Genomic DNA, 6,000 nt, shown 5'->3' with positions numbered 1-6,000 from the left:
CATGTGCTCTAAAGCTAGACTGTGGCCTGAACCCTGGCCCATCTTTTACTAGCTGTGTGACCCTAGGCACATTACTTCTTCCTTTCTTTTTTTTTTTTTTAATCCTCACCCAAGAATAGCCTACACCCGAGGTACACGCTCTTGACTGGACTTGAACCCGGGACCCTTCACTTTGAGGGCTGACACTCTAACCACTGAGCCAAACCAGCTAGGGCCACATTATTTCTTTCAATAAAAGTTATCTACCATTAACTAAGTTCCAAAGAAAAAAATTATCTTTTGTCAGAAATGTTCAGAGCTTTGTAAATGTTTTCAAGTAGAAAAAAGAGACTAATATGAATAAAATTTTAGAAGACAGTAGTGGTTAGGGTGGAGCTTTCACTTTGAATAATGTCTATTTCTGATGCTTTGTAGTTTTCACAGTGACTGTCATATTTGGAAGAGAAATATAGATATATTTTAAAAAATAAATTAATAGAAGTTTGCAAAACTTCCTTAAATTGTTTATTGTAAATGCCAGCTTTCAAGGCCTGAAACTGAAGACTCTGTCCCAGAGGGTTTGCAAGGCATGGACATCACAGCTCTCATATCAACTCTGACAAAGGGCCACCATCCACGAAAGCCTACGGCATCCCACTCTTCCCCCTCTGTCCTGGCCTCCAATCCTGGGACATGCTAAGCCAACAAATGTCCAGAGAGCTATATAAAGAATTTTTATACTTCTTTTCCAAAGATTTCTTTTTTCCATTCTGACTTTTCTCCAGTAGCTTTATCAATGTTATGATACACAATATAGTGTCTTGTGCTTGGCAGGTGCTCAGTAAATAGGAAATGACTCATTAAAGGAATGAACACATGAATGAATTCAATATAACTAACATCTCCCTTCTTCAAGTCCTGTTGTTTTCGCTTCTCACTGTTTTCATTATTAGTTTATAAGTTTTTTCAACATGTTTGCTTCCTTCTTTCTTTTCTCTCCCTGATGCCGATATGCACGGATTTCTTTATGCTTTTTCTTTTATCTACCACTTTTTCCTCCTGATCCTCTTTAATATAGTTCCTGGTTAAATCTTAGGGCACCTGCAATTCTGGCTAAGTGTTACAATCATGTTTTAGAATAACTTTGTATATGTATTGTATACTATCATTTATCTCAGAAAGAGGAAATATATACATATCGATGATATAACCAACAAACCATAGTGTAGACTACCCCATGGGACAAATAAACCTGTTTTCTTCAACAAATAAATTGTAAGATTAAACATAAACAAAGAGATTGAGGGTTAATATCTTCTATAGATTAATAAAGCCATAAGAGACATATCAACCAACCATAATTTGTAAACCTTTTTTGTATTTTAGTATAAACACACAAAACTATAAAATAAAAACATTTAAAAGACTTATGAGACAGTTGTAACTTTGAACATAAAATAGGTAAATTTAATGATATAATTGCTATTTTTATTGAGGTATGATTGACATACATTATGTTAGTTTTGGGTGCACAACATAATAATTCGATATTTATATATAATGCAAAATGATCACCGTCATAAGTCCAGTTAAAATTCATTACCATACATAGTTACAAAATTTTTTTCTTGTATGTAATGAGAATTTCAAGATCTACTCTCCTAGCTACTCAAAAATGCAATATAGTGTGATAAATTATAGTCATCATGCTGGTGTCAAAACCCCATGACTTATTCATTTTATAACTGGGAATTTGTACCTTTTGATCTCCTTCAGCCATTTTAGCCGCCCACACCCCCAATTCAGGTAAAGGTCCATCCATGTTGTCACAAATGGCAAGATTTCCTTCTTTTTATGGCTGAATAATATTTCATTATACACACACACACACACACACACACACACATATTCCATATATATCACATCTTCTTCATCCATTCATTCATCAATGGATATTTAGGTTGCTTCCATATCTTGGCTATAGTAAATAATGCTAAATGAGCAATGAGCAAGAGGGTACATATATCTTTTCAAATTAGTGTTTTCTTTTTCTTTGGATATATACCCAGCAGTAGGATTGCTGAGTAGTATGGTAATTCTATTGTTTAATTATTTTGAAGGACCTCCATACTGTTTTCCACAGTGGCTGCACTAGTTTGTATTCCCACCAACAGTGCACCAGGGTTCCCTAACCTCGCCAACACTTTTTTTTTATTGTTCAAACAGCAATGTTCAGTTTACAACCAACACTTTTTATTTCTTGTCTTTTGTTTGGTTGGTTGGTTAGGTTTTTGTTTTTATTTATTAACATACAAGGCCTACAGATTTATTTCTACTTGAACGCACACACAGTGCGACCCTGGCAGCCCGTGGCGTAGGTGTGCTGGCCTTGAACACCAAGACCCCAGAAGTTGTGCAGCCCTCTGTGGGCCTGAACTTTCTTCAGCTGCTCCAGATCTTCGCAAAGCTTGTTGTCCAGACCATTGGCCAGGACCTGGCTGTATTTTCCGTCCTTCATATCCTTCTGTCCAAGAACCAGTCTGGAATCTGGTACAGGCGTGAGTTCTGCATAGTGGTGATGACATGTCCCACCTCATCCTCTGTGATCTCCCCTGCCCTCTTGGTGAGGCTGATGTCTGCTTTCCGCAACAGCACATGAGCATATCGTTGCCCCACACCTTAATTGCAGTGATGGCAAAGGCTATTTTCTGCCGCCCATCGATATTGGTGTCGAGTGCTCGCAAAATGTGCTGGGACTTCTCAGGAATCACTAGAGACATGGCGGCAGTGGCCTGTGGGCCATGTCTTTTTTTTTTTTTTAAGTACAGTTTTCTTTTTCCAAATGTACAGCTGCTGGAACCTGTTGTTCATGCATCTTCACCAACAGCTGGAGCATCCCCACCTTCAGTATTTCTGGTGTAAATTACTTGAGTACTGTGCTTTGAAACTTGCCATGGCCAAGGAACCATGGATCTTCAGTCTCAGACACAAGAGCTGGGGTTATAAGCTTATGGTTGGGACTTCCTTACAGAGTTTGCCATATGGTGCTTTGTCAATAAGACTAGGTTATCGAGCTTGTCCCAAACTTTGCCTTTGGACCGTTGCTTTTCTGCCTTGCCCTCATATTTATTCACTGGGTCTTTGTCTTTCTTGGCCACCGTTCCAGCATCTTTCTTCTTGTTGTCATCCCTAGGTGGCACAGTGAAACTCGAAGAGCAGCTGCTGCCACCACTGTCTTGATGTCTTTTTGATAGTAGCCAGTCTGACAGGTGTGAGGTGATAGCTCTTTGTGGTTTTAATCTGCATTTCCCACTCATCTACTGATGGGCACTTGAGCTGTTCCCAGATCTTAGCTATTGTAAGTTGTGCCGCTACGAACATAGGTGTGCATAGATTCTTTCTGATTGGTGTTTCAGGATTCTTAGGATATATTCCTAGAAGTGGGATCACTGGGTCAAATGGCAGTTCCATATTAATTTTTTTAGGAAACTCCCTACTCTTTTCCATAGTGGCTGCACCAGTCTGCACTCCCACCAGCAGTGTACTAGGGTTCCCTTTTCTCCACACCCTCACCAGTACTTGTTCTTTGTTGACTTGTTGATAGAGCCATTCTGACAGGTGTGAGGTGATACCTCATTGTGGTTTTAATTTGCATCTCTCTGATGATTAGTGACTTTGAGCATTTCTTCATATGTCTCTTAGCCATCTGTATGTCCTCTTGGGAGAGGTCTATTTAGGTCCTTTGCCCATTTTTTAATTGGATTGTTTCTCTTTCTTTTGTTAAGTTGTATGAGTTCCTTATATATTTTGGATACTAACCCTTTATCAAATGTGTCATTGGCAAATATGTTCTCCCATACAGTGGGCTCCCTTTCCATTTTGTTGATGGTTTTTTGGGGGGTTTTTTTGCTGTGCAGAAGTTTTAATTTTGATGGAGTCTCATTGTTTATTTTCTCCTTCATTTCTCTTGCCCTAGGGATGTATCAGCAAACATATTGCTACAAGAAACGTCTGAGATTTTGCTGCCTATGTTTTTCTCTAGGATTTTATGGTTTCACATCTTACATTTAAGTCTTTTATCCATTTTGAGCTTACTTTTGTGTATGGTGTAAGTTGGTGGTCTAGTTTCATTTTTTTGCATGTACCGGTCCAATTTTCCCAGCACCATTTATTGAAGAGACTGTCTTTACTCCACTGTATGTTCTTGCCTCCTTTGTCAAATATTAATTAAATATAATGGCTTGGGTCAATTTCTGGGTTCTCTATTCTATTCCACTGATCTATATGTCTGTTCTTGTGCCAGTACCAGGCTGTTTTGATTACAGTGGCTTTGTAGTATAACTTGATATCTGGTATTGTGATCCCTCCAACTTTGTTCTTCTTTCTCAAGATTGCCGTGGCTATTCAGGGTCTTTTTTAGTTCTATAAAAATTTTTGGAGTGTTCTTTCTAGATCTGTGAAGTATCCCAGTGATTCCACTTCTAGGAATATATCTGAAGAAGCTCAAAACACCAATTAGAAAGAATCTATGCACCCCTATGTTCATAGCAGCACAATTTACAATAGCCAAGATCTGGAAACAGCCCAAGTGCCCATCAGTAGATGAGTGGATAAAAAAGCTGTGGGACATTTACACCATGGAATACTACAAAGCTGTAAAAAAGAAGGATATTTTATCCTTTGGGACAGCATGGAGGGAACTAGAAAGTATTATGCTAAGTGAAATAAGGCAGTTCTGACAAGGAGAAAGACAAGTACCACATGATCTCACTTATATATAGAATGTAATAAACAAAATAAACTGATGAACAAAATGGATGCAGAGACATAGAAGCATGGAACATACTGAGGGATCTCAGAGGGAAGGTGAGGGAGTGGGCAGGGGGAAATTAATCAAAGAACTTATATGTTTATAAGCATAACCCATGGACACAGACATTGGTCTGGGGGAGGCCTGAGGGTGGGGTGGTTGTGGGGTGGAGGGGATCAATGGGGGTAAAAAGGGGACATCTGTAATATTTTCAACACTAAAGATAAAGAAACTTTTAAAATAATAATAATAATAATAATTTGCATTTCCCTGATGATTCGCAATATTGAGACCTTTTTCATATGTCTGTGGGCCATCTGTATGTCCTCTTTGGAGAAGTGTCTATTCAGGTCTTTTGCCCATTTTAAGATTAGATTGTTTGTTTTTTTGTTATTGAGTTGTATGAGATCTGTATATATTTGGATATTAACCACTTTTTAGATATATGATTTGCAAATATTTTTTCTGTTTGGTAGATTATCTTTTCATTCTGTTGACCATTTCCTTTGCTGTGTAGAGGTGCTGATTTAAGGTATGATAATGGTAAATTGTCCATATCTTTTAATGACACACTCTGAAATATTTAGAAATAAGTGGGTGTGATATTTGGCATTTTATTTAGAATATTGAGGAGATGTAAATGAAGCAAGATTGACCATGAGTTTATCATTATTGTAGTTGGGTGATGAGTACATGGGACTTTGTTAGACTATTTGTCTTTGGAACATTCTTAAAATTTGTCATAATAAAAAGTAAAGCATAAAATAATTGTTTATTACAAATAAATGTAATTATAGAAAATTTGAGAAGAGTAGAAGTCTATGAAAAAGGAAAAAAAATGCCCCTAATACTACAACAGTGATTATTTCTTAATCACTTGTGTTTTGGTACCTTCCTTTCAGTCTGTATTCTATGCCCACACATATATAAATACATGTGTTTACATGTGACTATTGGAAAGCATGACCACACATTGTTGACAGTTCTCCCATCAAAAAATGGAATTTATGTCTTCCCTCCTTGACTGGATGAGCATATGGCTGCTTTGCCCAATGTAATATGGTAGAAGTGACTCAACATGATTAAAGGCCACCAGCTTCTGCATTGTTTCCTGGAACACATGCTCTTGGGGCCCCAGAAGAGGTCTGATTACCCTGTGGCCATCAAGCTGTGAGGAAGTCCAAGCCTCATGTAGAGACCAAGAGTAGAGA

General features: G+C 37.9%; 1 pseudogene; it reads right to left on the bottom strand.

Moving 5' to 3' along the window:
- Positions 1-2,311: 2,311 nt before the first annotated feature.
- LOC107534349 (small ribosomal subunit protein uS13 pseudogene) lies at positions 2,312-2,759 on the bottom strand (annotated as a pseudogene).
- Between the last annotated feature and the right edge of the window lie 3,241 nt (positions 2,760-6,000).

The sequence above is a fragment of the Miniopterus natalensis genome, chromosome 2 (genome assembly GCF_054644295.1).
Source record: "Miniopterus natalensis isolate mMinNat1 chromosome 2, mMinNat1.hap1, whole genome shotgun sequence".
NCBI lineage: Eukaryota > Metazoa > Chordata > Mammalia > Chiroptera > Miniopteridae > Miniopterus > Miniopterus natalensis.
Note: the sequence above shows the minus strand (reverse complement) of the source record. Positions and strands in the feature narration are given on the sequence as shown.